Genomic DNA, 13,902 nt, shown 5'->3' on the forward strand with positions numbered 1-13,902 from the left:
TCACTGTCAATATGTCATGCTTTCCCCACTCCCCTGAGGTCAGACATACCCATCATCTCAGTTTACCTTCCTGTATGCTTGTCTGCAGATCCCAGCCACATCGGACCATGGTCAGCTGTTCAGTACTGCATGGAAGGCAAGTCCTCAGTGGGGGGCTTTCCATACTCTATTCTACCACAAGACACCACTCAGTTCTTGCAGGATTCAAAGACACCTGCAAAAGCAAACATTTTCATTAGTGAAAAGCTCCTTAAAAATGAAAAAGCCTTTCCTGCAATGGTCCCAACATTGAAGAGTCTTAAATGCCAAATCTTACAAGTTGAGTGGACAGATAGTACTTTCTGCCTTCAGATGCTACATCCATTAACTTTTTAGGATGACACCCATCCCTGAGACAAGATTTCATGTTTGTAATGATGTTCTTATAGTTTAGTAATTTTATAGAAGTAAAGGCAGAAAGGAATCAAATTTTTATGTGAAACTACATCAATAACAGTGATGTTGACTATTAACATTCATGTCAATATTTCAACTGAGGAAAAAAATCCTAACGCATTTCTCAAGGAGTAACAAACTAAGCTAGAGTCAGCGGTTTAAAACAACTGGCATGCAGGTTAGTCACAGTCTGAGCAAAGATATTCTTCCAAGTCGGAATACAAAAGCCTTTCCAATTTTATTTACAGTTTTTAAGTATTCAGAAACAGACTCTACTGAAGAACAGTGGAAGTTTTTTTCTATTCTAGCCAAGAGATTCACAAGGGATTTATGAATTTTTTTTTTTTTTAAAAAAAGTAAGAGTTATCAGGTCACAGATACCAAGTTGCCCTCTTACTGCAAAAATGTAAATGCTACTGGTCTACAAAAATAATAAGAATTTCTTCGTTGTACCACATATAAGGCAAAGTCTTTATATTTATTGTTATAGGACAATCAGCTACAGGGCCCTCTAGTATTTTAGAGCAAAATCACATGAAAATTTTAGCAGCCATTCTCTGGAGGGAAATTTCAAGGTGACTAGAACAATCCTTTATATGGATAAAAATATGCTTATAATTAGAACAGACTTCTTATATGATCATTTTGCATTTCTTATTCATGTTAGCAGATTGCAGAAAAAGTATAGATACTTGAAAAGACACAAAACTATAATTGATGTTATTTTAATTCTGTATTATAAAGAAACAACCTAAATCATCCTGTTACTGCCTCCTTCTTCAAAGTCTGAGCAGCTATGGGGAGCTATTTATTAGTAAGTAGGTAAAACCACACACAAAGTTCACAAGTTATTCCCGAGTTTCACAGCAGCACTTGAAGATTATGACGCAAGATGCAGCAAATGAGGTTATGCAAGAATTTGAGAAGCAAGGAGGTCTCAGATAAAAGGGGTAAGGGCAAACTCTGGTCCATGGAATGTCACATTAAAATTGGCCATCTAGAGTTTTGCGTCATTTCTACAGGAGTTTGTGACTGTGACCCCGCTCTTGGTGCGGCCAGTATTTTAACTATGGAGTCTACCTGTCTAAGTACACACAGGCAGCCACTAACAGGGGTCAGCTGGAGACAGCTGCTTTCCCTCAGCTGAAAACCCAACCTCCCAGTTCAGTCTCCCCAAGGAAAAACACAGAAGATGCATCCTACCCCCTGCATTGCCTGCATACACAGGAGAGAGGGGGCAGACCCTCCACAGAGTTCTGATATGCAATTTTTATTTCACAGGTGTGAAGTTAGCCTGACTCTGGCCATTCTCATCCTTGAGCCTACCACCACACAAATGCCTCTACCACTGCTTCATTAAAGCAGTCTCAGATCTACATGGACCTATCCTGTCATCGGATATTATTTGCATATTAGTAGGTTTGTGTACATGGGAACTGGCACTGCTTATGCTGTCCACTTTCTAGAAGAGACAAAACAGGTGAAATTTCTGTTTCTGAGGATGTTAGTCTAGCTTGCTTGCTCTGTGGTTTTGGTTTATTTGTTTTAAACAATAATCCTATTAAAACTCACTCTATAAGCAGAGACATGGAGAAAACTATATAGACCCTGATCAAGATGATCTCAATTTCATTGCAGGAGACACTGAATTACCTTTTGAAACCAGAGCCAATCTTCAGATATTCACATGAAACCTCTTTGACTGAAGAAATGAGTAATAAGGTACAAGCTGTATCTTCTTATAAAATTCAGTATGAAGTAATACACAAAATATTTATGGGAAAACATAAGCACATATTGCATTAAGTGGGTAGGTAATTAGCAGACCTAGAGAAGGGCTTGCAGGCTTAAAGGCTTATCTATTCTCCCTCCTCCCAGTTATGTCAGTAAGTCTAATAAGAGAAACTGCTTCTCCCTACAAATTTTCCCTTGCAGAAACTTGGACTTATTTTTTTTTTCTAGAATGCTCCAGTCATTCCCCCCACCTACTCCCCTTTGTGGTTTGTACAGATATCCAGATTAAGCCCTACCCTGTCACATCCAGGAGAAAATGAAATTTTCAATGAACTTGCAATAGTAGGCAATCCTGAAGACACGGGATGCGACAACCACTGAGTCTCACCCAAGGAAGCAGGTTTTTTCTAATAAAACCTGTAGATCAGCATCTAGCCAGATTAAACAAAGGGAGAAATGAAGGACAGGGGACAGGAAAACAGAGGTTACAGTAGAGGTTTAAACAGGAATGCTTACACTGGAAGGTGTGCATGATCTTACACAAGATTTAGAAGATGGAAAGTAGTCTAACTTACCATGGAGGATAAAAAAGGGAAACAGACTGTCAATAGTCTCTATTTAGGCTACTTCCTTTCCTTGCTTTGGGCTTGCTTTACACACTTGCAATTTATAAAAAAATATAATGAAGTTTTTTATATCAAGCATATGAAACACCTCAGTTTTGCTACAAATGTTCAGCCATTATCATGTTAAGCATAGGACAGAATTTTCAGGCTGTGAAGTGAATCTTTTTGCTCTCACTGTTTTGCTGTGTCCTTCCCTGGGGCCTGACTTGGTCTCTCGATTTACTAAATTGAAGGCTATTTAGTAACAGTGGGAAGATTATTCCTATCAGTCACTGTTCAGTCCAGGCCCTCATTAAGTGTTACTGGCAAGGCTGCAAAACCTGAGAGCACAAGCTGGGGTATCAGGATCCAGTTGCCTCAACACATTTCTTGCATAAAGAAAAGCAAACAAGAAAGCCTAATATCTGACTTGGCAATAAAACACCTCAAACTTGAGAGCAATGCTTGAAAACGAAAAAAGTTTTATGAGAAGTATCTCATAAAAGTAGTTATTTCTCTTCCCACACAGTTCCACCCACTTCAATTATCATTACTCTGAAGTGCAGAGCTTTCTAACAAAGCAAATAATTGAGTGACAGCAGAAGGGTGGGGGGCTTATTTATGCATTTATTTTTTATTACAGGAAGTTCCTGGAATGCAGGCCAGACAGTCATTTCAGTCTAACAAAAAAACTGGTGAGTAAATAGCTACTGAAAGATTTTTCAGGATTTATGAAAGCAACTGTCCTCTACAAGAGTTAGATTACAAGGAAGAGGAGACCATCTCCAATGCAGCAGCAGGAAAACATGACTGGGGTCATTGTCACTCCAGCCTAATGCATATGTCTGTTACTTTGCAATCAAAAATCAGTGACTGCAATCATAACCACTGTCCTGGACCTGCATATTGCACAAAGTTATCCATAAAATTACTCATGTGCATAAGTAGTCCCACATGGTTCAGTGGGTCTCATTATGTGTAAGTGTTAGTAGGGGTCTTAGGTCAGGATACTGCATTCCTTAAACCAGACAGATTCCCATTGAAGTGATTAGGAGTACTTCATTTGCCAAATAGAAAGAATTCCACAGGTATTTGTTTGAAGTGTGATACAAATTTACTTTGGCCACATTTCCACCTTTCTCTAATGTCTGCAGGAAAAAGCTATTTCAGTGCAGAAGTATTACTGACCAAAGCAAATTTCAGACTCATATTCACAGGTATTTGCGCCAGACATTAGTGCACACAGCTACTACCACACACATTAGTTATCTGACCAAATCATAATGAAGCAACAACTCAAATTTCTGTCACATACACATTTACTGATTCTTAAGGGCATGTGAAATTTTTGTTAATCTTTTATACATACAAAGAAATCGTTGCCCTTTTGCAACTGAAAGGCAGGCTACATTCAGTGTCAGGTACATCATTTGCTGTGAGCAGAAAGCAAGAGCTGCAACAGTGAAATGCAGTAAATGAAGCAGAGATCTTGCTAAATCAGCAATGCAGGACTGAACCCTTAATGCAATTCACTACAAATGGATCTATTGGATTATGGGTCATTAGTTCAACCACTTTTAACAAGTGCAACCAAATAGGAATGTTATTAAACATCTATCTTCAGGGGCAGATTTACTGGAGAAGATAAGGAGATTGTAGAGACTCTCCATCAGCACTGCCTATTTCAGCATGCATTCCTGTCATAAGCACCTTTCATTCATAAAAATATCTCAGGAACCCAAAGCATCCTCCAGATGTCTGCCTTTACATGCTGGCGACTGCACCCTGGCACCCTCCAGATGCTGACCAGTTATTTCCAATACACATTATTTGATAATCTCTTGCTGCTTTCCTACTCCATGCTGTCAAGACAACAGGGGCAAGCTTTTTTGAAAAAAATACAACCCCAAACCTGAATTTCCCTATATTTAGTCAGTCCTAAGGACACTGAGACAACGAGCTTGCTCCTAACAGCAGGCCACTCAGCATATTTTGAAAACCAGAATAATTATTTAGAAGTGTAATTTCTGTCTCTTAAGGGCTTATTTAACTCTTATCCCAGGCCTCCATGTCTGATCCCTGCCTCCTTCCAACCCTCCCACTGGCTAGAGCAGGAAGGCACAAGGCAAAGAATAGGGCCTGCCTGGGGGCCACGGGGATGATTTAGAAAAAACCTAGACAAATTGTTCCAGATCTTTTGCAGATCTTAATCGCAGGTCTTGCACAGGCTCCCCAACCAATCTGTAACACAATGGCACCAACAAAAGTGGCAGAAAGAAATCTCCCTTAACAAGAATGGTTTGTCAGGGCAAGGATAGAGAAAGAACATTAGAAGAGAAACAGAAACAATTTACCACCTTGGCTGCAGGGGGGAACAGATCTTAACTAACTACAGCTGAAATCACCACTGACTTACTAAGAAAGAGGGTAATTAGACATGCAAAAGCAGCCTCTCTCCTTTCCCTCTGAGGTCAGTTTGGGTTCTTAAAAATTTGTACCTTGGCCCATGTGCCATACAAAAGTAAGGAATTAAGCAGGAGGGGAGTGCAGTTTTCACCACTCTGGTCTATTGTTTCAGCCTCTGCAGACACTAACATTTGTCACTGCTACAGTTTACACTGCTCCATATTTGTGGCTTCCCCACAAGAAATCAAAACTATTTAAATTTTCATTTAAAGGTCAAATTCCAGAAGAAAATAATCACATGAGGAAGGATGGGTTGGGAGGCTTTTTGTTACAGGTTCTGAGCAAGAAGGTTGCAGCCAAATGTGCAGTGTAGTTAGCTACCTTTTCCTTAGCCTTATTCTGATGTTTTCCTCACTGCCTTGAAAGAAGGCTCTATCCTGATTTTAAAAGCTGTATTAGTCCTTTCAGGTTTGAAGCTATGAAAGAAGGAACAAGCTTACTATAATATTCTTAAATTCTTTGCATTATTGATAGTCAAGATCTGGAAAGCTAGGTGATAAATAGAAATTGAGCCTCTTTTAGTTAAGATTAAAACAACAAATTTCATTCTACCATAACTGATACATGAATTACAACATCAATAATTACTTTTGTTATAAAACAATTGAGACAATCAGGTCAAACTGAGCACCCATGACTATGCATCTAGTCTCTAGAGAGCCAAACTTAGTCCTGATTTTATGAAGAAGGCAAGACCAAGAACCTGAAGAAGTCTTGTCTTCCAAGAGTGGGTCTCAGGCTTTTTCATATACCTTTAAATAGGTCAAGACTCAAGCAAGCTAGATTGTTATTCCATTGCAGAAGTCTCAGATCTGTTTTTAAATAGTCACAGTAATACACAAACTGCACATTAGCCAGCCTTGTGATATGAGGAATAGGTAGCTGAGAAAGAACAACACAAAACAAAACTCAATCCCCCAGAATCAACTCTTGAAATTCCCCAAAAGACAGCATATTTCACTGCTGGAAAGTGCATTTTTATGGAAGGGTGTTGGCTCTGTTATCAACTGCCATGCCCTTACTACCTCTTAAAAGTAGAACAAATGTTAGGAAGGGTTTTATGACTGGACTGGGAAAGGCAGGAGATAGACTATTAAAAAAGGTATGGGAAGGAGTTAGCACAGAGCCAAAACAATCTTACAGCTGCATTGCATTATCCCAGTGGGAAGTTGCCAGGCTGGCAGCAAGTTAAGCTCTATGCTCATGAAAGTGAAGCACTGATACCACCAGCTACAACTTGCATTAAATGAGCTTCCCACACCTCAGTGCCAATCCAGCTCAGTCCTGATCTGCAACAATTCTGCTGTTCCAGCCCTGGGCCTGTTTTACACAAAGGCTGCCAGTCAATCTGAACAAACCGTACATCCAAACTGTGTAGTGATTTACTATTAAGCTTCTTTCAAACCATTATGATAAATAGCGAGGATTGTTATACGTAAGCAACAGCTAGTAGGATAGGTACTTCTCCACAATCTGCTACCCATCCCATTGCAATCTGATCATAACACTAAAAATCTATAACCCAAATGAGCTCTTATGTTATCCATGCTAATTATTTTATAGTACCACAAATGTACACAGTACTTTTAAAAATACAAAATAGAGACATTATCTTTTCAAGTTGGGAGAGTTTACATTAACCCAAGATAACTTTGAAAAGGGAATGTGCAGAAATAACTGTGGTAAGAAAAAGCATCTTGGAAAAGTTTCATAAGGTAAAGCAGGACCAAGAAGCAGTACGATGGATAAATATCAGAAGGATAGGCTATGGATATGGCAAGATATGGCAGAAAGCCTGAAACTTTTTTCATGCCCTTGTCAGCATGACAGAGGCATAGCATGCCAGCAGCATAGCATGCCAGCTGAATGCTCTTTTACCTGTAACTGTGTCTCCATGGTCACCCACTAGAGCTTTCAACACCATTCAAAACCTACTGCTTCCAAAGACCACCAGAATTTGTGGAGACCCTCCCTGCTGATGGAACAGTGGAGCTGTAATGCAAACAGTAGTGTGGAACCACAGAAACACAACCAACCCACTTCTAGTTCTTTACTGTTTCATAGGGACGCAGGCTATGTTGTTGGTTTACAGTCATACAGGTCCTCCAGGTCACACAAGTTCTCAGGAAGGAACAGATGTCACAATAATACTAATTTCTGTGCCACTTAATTCAAAACACTTTATAAACATTAACAAAAAAAACCCCTGTGCTATAAAAGCAAATTATAGATGGGATCACCTCACTAGTGAAATGCTGCTGCCTCTGTCCTGCAAAATTGCAGCTAATGGTTCACAGCAACATTACACAACCATCCAAAGCCAGGAAAAGGACTGGCTATCAAGCCACGTTCAGGAGTTAACTTAATATTTGCAGTTATGAGAACTATTTCTGAAAATATTTCAGATATTAAATATCACTCATTGCAGGTCATGGCTCTGAAATTCTTCTGGTTATCTTCACAAAAAGCTCTACAGTCAGCTGTCCAGAAGAAAGAAGACCCTCAGAACTTTAGAAATACGGAGACAGTATGTTTGATTTTTGCAGGTACTATTTGTGTTGTCTAATATGCTGTCATATACCTTTATGACAAACTTAGCCTGCCAACTCAAGAAAAGGGAAGTTTTTGGTTGTAAAAAGCAAAATAGCAAACCCAACACACACACCATAGATGATTTAGTTTTTCAGTAACTACTGAGCTGGATAACACATTTTCAAATAGCAAACTAATACAAAACAACTCTCATAACACGAGAGATTGTATTTAAGAAACCAGGCAAATCTGTTCACTGTTCATGTCCTGACCAAACAGTGGTGTTTGCAGCCAGGCAGAAATCAGTTCCTTCAGACAGCTGCCCTTTATCACCTTTATCTGAATGCTCAGATAAAGATGTAGAATGATGAAGGGAAGAGGTAATACCTCAGTACTTCATTTCCAAGCTAAAGTTTTGCTAGCTTGAGGCATGTTAGAAAGGCCAGATTATACTTTACCTTTTGTTTGTTTAGTATCAACAGTCTACCCTATGCTGAGAGAAAAATAACTACAGACCTTATGCAAGGGATCTTATATTCTGAGGACAAAACAAAACTTCCATAAACAAAATTCTACTCTCAGATCTTATTGCAGAAGCAGTGTCTGAGATGACAGTCAGAATTCTTCAAAGACAATGTTTGATGTAAGTGTAGAGGAATGGGAAGTCCTCTTTCTGCACTACATATACATCTTCTGAATTCCTTGCATTGACCCACAGGCCTCAGTTTAGTGCTATTCTTGGTGTTTCTGATCTTCGAACAGTCTAGTAAATAGGCTGGAGTTCACACATCAGTGTTGGTGAATTAGTTCTTTGGTTATAGTTTCACACTGTCTCCAAACTCAAGTGAGCTTTGCATCACACTGGCTTACATTATATAGTTTTTCCACAGCTCTTTAAAGTATAAAACCAGGACTTTGTTTTGATTAGATTATTCCAGAGCAGAGTTCCATGGGAGTGGACCCATTTTGTAAATATAGAAGACATGGAGCGCCATACACTTTTCTGTAATATGTTGAATCTACTGCCCTTTAAGGAACAAATGCAAATACATTTATTTATTAAATTTACTGACTATGATGCCCTGGATTACACCTTCCCGATGCAATCAGTTACAGCTCCATCCTCTCTTCCAACAGAAAATCCCTACAAAGATGAAGAATTACATAGGCAAATTATTTTTAAAATGTTCTTAAGAACCACTAGGGAACATTTATTTGCAGACAAAGAAGGTTCCCAGTTATTTTGCTTGTATCTTCATCTTACCCTGAACAACTTGAGCATTTACAACAGACACTAGTCTTTTCTTTTGCTAGGTTCCATACAGATGCACAGATTCCTTCTCAAAAGTATCTGGACATAATACAGTAGCGCTGGGAGGAGAATTTGTTGGGAAAATACCATCTGTATTTGCAGAGCTCTATAAATGAAGAGATCAGCAATCTGATACACTGTAGGTCAACTCTTCCTTTCTTTAGTGTTCACTTTTCAGCAACTGAAATCACAAGGCATGAAGTCAATAGATATTTAAGCTATTTAAATAGCACCAAGGATAAAGGTCATGCCTCTGATGTGATTTATCTTCACAGGAACCCACCCAAATCTTGGAAACCACTGCCTTGGAGATAGGAGATTCTGGGGGTTATATAGATAAGAGGCTGGTATATTTAAACTAGCAATAGCTTTTTCCAGAGTATATTTAAATAGCTTAGAGCAAGGAATAATAAAAAAACCCAAACAAACAAAAAAAACCCAACCAACCAACCAACCAAAAAACCCCCAACCACAACAAAAAACCCACCAATGTGATATACTCGGGAAAATGCCCATGAAGTTGTGGAGAGTTACTCTCCTGCACTGGCAAAGAGGCTGGTGTTTTCCCAAGCCTGTCACAGTAAAGGAAATCAACAGTCAGGTCTTCCAGTCACTGCTGCCTCGTGGCCCAGCACTGTTTTAGTCATGCTCCTTGTTTTACTTTTAAGGTAAGAATAATTCTTCTGTGCCCTAGTAATTTGTCCCTGGCCTAAAAAGGAGGGTGACAGCTTTTGCCTTTGAAAACCTCCAGTGCAGTAAGCCAGGCTAAACAGCTGACCATGCCAAAGCAGGTATCCCACACTGCCATCTTCCCCCCAACCTATGACACACTGCCCCCACTTCCCTTATGCCAGACCTGGCATCTGCTTATTTCCCCACGAATCTGTCAGCTTACTCACCCAGTAGCCAAATAGCCCAGAAAAATTAAAATAATAGTAATTTTTAAAAATCTTCTGACAAAGTAGCAAACTGGATCACTTAGTGAAAGGTCAAACATGAGAACTGACGCCAGTGAGGAAAGGGAGAAGGGAAACCCTGTGGGTCTCTGAATGTCTCAGGAAACCAGTTCCTAAAGAGGTAGCAGAAATAGGCAACTCCAGCACCACCACATGCAAACATATCAGCAAAAAAGCTTGGTAAATAATAAAAAAGGGTAGTAAAATCAGGCAAACCTAGAGAGGAAGGGCTGTATCTCCCTGACTTTCTGTGCACATTACTACACACGTGAAAAACAACTGTTCACATGACTAAAAAGTTTTGACCAGCCTTGTGAATTCTGCTACAATAAGCCTCATTTTTGTTTCAAATTTACTCTAAGAAACAGAACTCTAGCTTGTGTAACAGAGACAGCAATAGCACAATTAAAAAATTCCACCTGAGGCCAGCTCTGTTCAGCAACCAGAGAAGAGGAAGAGAGCTAATTAAAACCATGTTCTCTAAAATCACAAGTGGTTAGTTGCACGCATCAGATAGAACATAGTATCTGTCACAGGCAACTGACCTCAAAACAGAAGAGGGAGCAGAGAAGGTGAATGTAGTTACAACAAAACATACAGTCTGAACGAAAAAGTAATTTAAGAGCCTCTAGAATCACTGGTATTTGTGCTTGGGTGAAAGGAACAGTAGATGTGGAGCTAAAGTAGATACTAAGGGCATGTTCATGCAATTCTGGCACAGATAAATCTGATTATATAATTGGGAGTTTTGCCTGTCTATTTTCTTTGAGATCAGTGTCTCAGTAATTTATTAAGTTCTCTTAACCAGCCAGGTCCAGATAGGAAGGATTTCAGATTAATTAACTACAGGCTTAAACCTGCAAAGGGACATTTTCAATCTTAGAGACCACCTCACACCTTGCAGGAAGGAGCTGGAGGTATCTTTCGAGAACAAAGGTGAGGACCATTACTGTTCAATTTCAAAATTTTCCCCGCACTGCCCAAACCTCTGTATACTGCAGCAACTACCATTTTTGCTTCTACAGCAGTCAGAAAGCTCTTGAATCATTAACATGGGAATATCAGCATTGCTATTACTCCCAGACATTTCTTTCTTCACTTTCCAATGTTTTCTCTGTGCTATCTGTCATTACCTTGTTTTCTCATTTTCCTTTTCATGAAAGATTATTATTCAAGGGAGGAAATGTAGCACAGTCTGAGAATTCATTCAGCTTGAATGGAGACACACATATGGTCTACTGACTTAAACAAAATCAGGAGCCAGGCTGCCTGTAAGACCTGGCCTGAGAGTCTCCCTCTTGGTCTTTGTGCAAGTCATTTAAGGTCAAATACTTTTCCCTTCCCACAGCCAAAAGTTCAGTAGTGGGTCAATTCCTTTGGACAGAAGAAAGGGTTACTCCACTAACACTGATGCTCCAACTTGTAGCATAGCTACGCTGCCCTTGTGTGAAGGGCAGACACTTCCTTTAGGCTTATCCTCACCACAGTTACAACACAGGAGACCACGAGCTCAGATATTTCATGATCGCGTCAGTGCATAGCATGGCTTTACAAACACCACAGGCAGGGACAAGCTGTGTACACTACATCAGCTGGTCAAGACAAAATTTTACTTGGATGAGAGCCTTCTCCCAGCATGACTGAAATAAAGAATGTGGTTTTTTTCTGATCTACTCTAGCTGCAAACTTGTGTGTTTGCAAACATCACACAAACCAGAACCAAGCAATAACTAGTGCTGACTGGTTCACCACAGTCATCCCATGAAGACAACTCACTGTAGTTGACATCCACTCACCTTTTGTCTCCTTCAGTCTCACGGCATTTGGATTAAGGAGGAATTCCCTCAGAATGGGGCTCTCTGCAATGGACAGTGTGTGTGGACTCCAGGTGCAGTCCCCATGAGCATCCCAGCCTTCCTATCAGGTTGCTACATCTGCTCTGCACACAAATGTGACAGAGCAGCAATGCTTCTTTCAGCCTGCTTTAGTTCTCCAACTGGATAGAATAATTCTAACTTGCTTAACAATAGAGTTGGGAAAAATACAATAATTCACCTTAGCATTGATGTGTTTGTGTATCTTTTTCTTTTTACCATACAGAAGGACAGAACCAGACAAAGTAGATCCTTCTCAGGAAATGAGCTAGTTAGAAGTTATGTGAAATTTAGTCTAATTCTTTTGGCACCACTTGTTGGCTGCATGGATTTACAGCTAATCTCTCTCTCATTTTTCCTCTAGGAAATGAGCACTGTTGCTGAATTCAGAGAGCCACAAAGTCAGAATTGTCTTTCTGGAAGCTTCAGATTAATGCAGGATAAACAGACTAAGTTAGACTTTGGTTCTCTGCTGCATTCCTATGACATACCATGGATATCTGAAGCATAACAGTAAAGTAACATCAATTCTGTGAAAGGTACAAGATTCACAATTATTTCCTATCTTTTATATGCAAGCTGGTACATTTTCAGAGCAATAAGGGTGAAGGAATTTCCTTAGTAAGGTAACTAGATCAAGTATGGATTAGACTGAATTAGCAAAACTTTTGTTCCCTGTTCTCTTTTTTCCTCAAAAAAGATACTAGCTTGAGTCATTGCTGCACTTTTCTTTGCAGGTTAAGAGAAAAAAGAAACGACCACCCATCTTTCAAAGTTTCTCCAACAGTCAGGTTTCTTTGTTCACATTTTCATGATTAAAACTCTGAGCAAACTGAGGGTTGTCCAGGTACCTTACACCTTCAGTTCACAGTATCAAAACACAGCAAACATCAGCACTGCCACAGAAAAACCCAAACCCACAAAGCAATACATACATGCCTTCCCTCCCTTATTCCTTCTCTATGTTCTCACTCTGATGCTACATCACCTCTTCCATATATGCAAGCCAAAGCATTTGTTTGAATAGATATGAGCTTAAAACTAACCAAGTAAAAAAAGGGAGGTTAGTAAACCGCAATCCAATTCACTAAAACAACATACAAACCTTTTGGCCAGGCTCAAATACATAGTATTTCAGTGTCAGCTGTAAAATATTAATGAAAATTACTTTCAAAGTGGAATTATACTGAAACTCCCTGATCTAAACCCCTACATACTCAAAGCTGTATTGAGAACTGAAACACAGGAAGTTTTGAAATCATACTTTTTTCTTCCCTTCTAAAAAAGTAAGCAGAATCATACTTGTCATCTTCGTAGACAAAGGCAGAATCCTACTAAACCCCACCCTTAGCATTAGTTGAGAGGAAGAAGTTTGAGTACAAGTTTAGAGGGCATTGGCTTTTTGGCATTCACTCACCACACAGGCATTAAGCAGAACGTGATTTACTTTACGTTCAAAGCTGAATGAACTGCCACAGAGAAAGGCACCATTACTGTGTGCTAAAAATATTCAAACACCAGGGGAACACAGAGGAGTTGGTGCACTGTAAATTCATATTCCAACATATTGCACACTAACTTTCCTGTACAGACAAGCCCTTAGACTAAGAGGCACCTGGGAGTCTTCAAGTCTGAGTGCCCAATAAATAAAAAGGCTATTTTTTTTTTTTTATTGGTGCTCTGGAACCAAGCTCTGATGTCCCTACTCAGACAATGATCCATTGAAATCAAGTCTTGGTCTATTACTAAATACCATTTCTTTTACAGCTGCAAGCTTTCCAGGTTAGAGGATAGGGATTTCATATCAAGGGATTTCATATCAAGCCAAATCACTAATCTCAGTCCAAAGGGGATTGTACAGGCATTTATTTTGATTTTATATAGGTAGTACCTAGATACCACTTGATTCAATAGACTTGCACTGATGCCTAGTGAAGTAACTCCCCTCACATCTACCAATTCCCAACTCAGATAAACTCAAAACAAAA

At 39.5% G+C, this 13,902-nt stretch overlaps 1 long non-coding RNA gene across 3 annotated transcripts; it reads left to right on the forward strand.

The window, feature by feature from the left end:
- Nucleotides 1-1,321: 1,321 nt before the first annotated feature.
- On the forward strand, nucleotides 1,322-13,559 carry LOC142602253 (uncharacterized). Of its 3 annotated transcripts, none has more exons than XR_012835921.1 (6): nucleotides 1,322-1,854; nucleotides 2,074-2,157; nucleotides 3,418-3,469; nucleotides 7,669-7,767; nucleotides 12,279-12,453; nucleotides 12,652-13,559. It is a non-coding gene; the product is annotated as an uncharacterized LOC142602253 (long non-coding RNA). The 3 variants fall into 3 exon arrangements; XR_012835920.1 differs by having other exon boundaries at nucleotides 1,322-1,850; nucleotides 7,669-7,786; XR_012835919.1 differs by having other exon boundaries at nucleotides 1,322-1,850.
- Nucleotides 13,560-13,902: the final 343 nt, after the last annotated feature.

The sequence above is a fragment of the Balearica regulorum genome, chromosome 6 (genome assembly GCF_011004875.1).
Source record: "Balearica regulorum gibbericeps isolate bBalReg1 chromosome 6, bBalReg1.pri, whole genome shotgun sequence".
NCBI lineage: Eukaryota > Metazoa > Chordata > Aves > Gruiformes > Gruidae > Balearica > Balearica regulorum.